The following is a 2,491-nucleotide window of genomic DNA, read 5'->3' on the forward strand; positions in this document are numbered from 1 at the left end:
AAAAAGGACATTTGTTCCCAAGAAAGGAAAGCTAAATCACCATTCAGAACAAACTGAGCCAATTCTGATAATTCGTAAGAGTCTTGTCCTTTCTCAACATCATTACTGGCCTAGATTTCAGGACCCAGATTCTATATCTAATGTGAAAATAAAAAACAAATTTAACAGTATATCACTGAGAGAGAGGTGACCTGTGAGTACATAAACCTGGGTAAGTGTTAATATGAGATAATAGCTTCTGTGGGGCTAGAAGATTCTCCTCCAAGGGGCCCTTGCTGTGTGCTTATTGATCCCTCTGAATAACTGATACGATTGCTCCTCTAACTGGAAACAAGCAAAGAGCACACAATGATATCAGCTGCTACTGTCCATCAGCTGCTGCCATTGCAAAACCCATGGCTGTAATATGCATGTGTTAATAAAAGCACAGGATGATCACACACTGGAGGATTATAAGGGTTAATCTTGTACAAGGTTTCATCTTGAGAAGGATAAATCATCTCAGGAATTTGAACTGATAAATGTTAAGTTTCTGCATTTGCCTATTTGCATGTGTGTGTGCTCTTGCATTAAGCTTTTTACTTCAGCATTGATTTCAACTGAATACAAATTTACAGAAATGGGACTAAAACTTCTTTGACTACAAAGTCTTCTCTGTCATGACCTACTCAAATCTTCTCAGTCACCCATGATGAGTATCTTGATTTGGAAATTCTAAAATAAGTATGTTCTTATTAGTAGAATTAGAAAATAAACATCATAAAAGGATTTTTCATGCATTTAAATAAAACTTGGTTGTGTAACAGATGGAAAACAAGACTAAACCTGTTCAAATTAATTTGGTCAATTGTCTTTATCTCTACAAATATTGCTAGGAAATTCTAAAGTGTGATAATAATATGTATAAAAATACTTCCCTTTAAAATATAATGAAAAAAATGAGCAACTGGATTTAGAAATTATTTGGACACTTGATTCGCTTCTCGGCCTTTTGGCTAAGATCAAGTGTAGAAATTATTTGGACACTTGAGTCCAGAAAGGAAATAAATAAAAATCAATGTAAGCTTTTAATATAGAGCAATCTGAGTTGAGAAGTCTAGATACTCTCACCACTCAGCACCTCCCAGGGTAGAAACCTGTACAAGAAAATGATTCACAAGGGGAACTGAGTTCTGAACCAGGCATTCTGATACACATGTGGATGTTCCAAGTGGCATCTCATCCAACGAGCCACATGCCTACCCTATATTCTGCTACTTAATGTGTTTCAGGCTTTGAAGAGCCATCATTCTAAAGTTTCACTTCATACAAGGCTGATGATTTTATTTGACATCTAGATGTTTGGGGGAATTGGGAATTGAGTTATCAGTAGGATGAATGACTTTGGAGGGATGGTTTCCTAATCATTTGTTTTTCCTACAGTAATCCACCAAGGTCATCAGCTTGGTAAACCATCATGAATACGGTAACAGAAGAGTTTGAAATGTTTTTCGATGCTTTGCATATGTTATAATAGTTTCCCCTGACATGAGAATTCTCTCAATGGAGCATTTTGACAGTCACAATTCAGAGGAAGATAGAATTGGGATTAGGATATTGAAGGCAGAGATCAAGAAATTGTATCTCGGCCTGGCGCAGTGGCCTAGTGGCTAAAGTCCTAGCCTTGAATGCCCCGGGATCCCATATGGGCACCGGTTCTAATCCCGGTAGCTCCACTTCCCATCCAGCTCCCTGCGTGTGGCCTGGGAAAGCAGTCGAGGACGACCCAAAGCCTTGGGACCCTGCACCCACATGGGAGACCTGGAAGAACTCCAGGCTTCCAGCCTCGGATCGGCACAGCACCGGCCGTTGCGGTCACTTGGGAAGTTCGCACAAAAGATCTTTCTTTCTGTCTTTCCTTCTCTCCTTCTCTCTGTATATCTGACTTTGCAATAAAAATAGATAAATCTTAAAAAAAATAGAAATGATATCTCACAATCTCTCCCTCCTCTATCAAAGAGTATCCATTCAGAATAGCAGTAGCCCTAGGTTTGTGAAATCAATTTTTTTTTCATTTTTCCTAATTATAGCATAAATTAATCCTTCAGGCTTTATAAAATAGAGCCATTTTATGCCATCCTGCCCACATAGTCTTTGCTCATATCTGCTCATGCAAAATTGAATGACAGGGAACATGCCATTATTTATTGTTGTTATTACTATTTGTGGGTTCAGAACTGGGCTTTAGGATCTGGGTCTTGGAGGTAAACTCAGGAGGAAAGCTAAAGGAGAATTGAAAACTAAACTTGTAATATGATTGAGAGTTCTGCATAAACTCGCAAGTTAAGCATATATGTTTTTCAAAAGGAGTTTGGAATCAATAAAACAATATGCTTCATTTTCCCCCTATATTATTTTTTATTTATGAACATGTTATTTTGGCAAACAGAAACAAAGATTTGTAGGGGGAGCTGATGTATTTATTCAGGAAATACAATGTGATTTTTTAATA

The 2,491-nt window shown here is 37.7% G+C and overlaps 1 pseudogene; it reads left to right on the forward strand.

Annotated features, from left to right (window-relative positions):
• Positions 1-975: 975 nt before the first annotated feature.
• Positions 976-1,125, forward strand: LOC121168943 (annotated as a pseudogene).
• The last annotated feature ends 1,366 nt before the right edge of the window (positions 1,126-2,491 follow it).

This window comes from Ochotona curzoniae, unplaced genomic scaffold, assembly GCF_017591425.1.
Source record: "Ochotona curzoniae isolate NIBS_2020 unplaced genomic scaffold, NIBS_Ocur_1.0 scaffold_1037, whole genome shotgun sequence".
NCBI classification, from domain to species: domain Eukaryota; kingdom Metazoa; phylum Chordata; class Mammalia; order Lagomorpha; family Ochotonidae; genus Ochotona; species Ochotona curzoniae.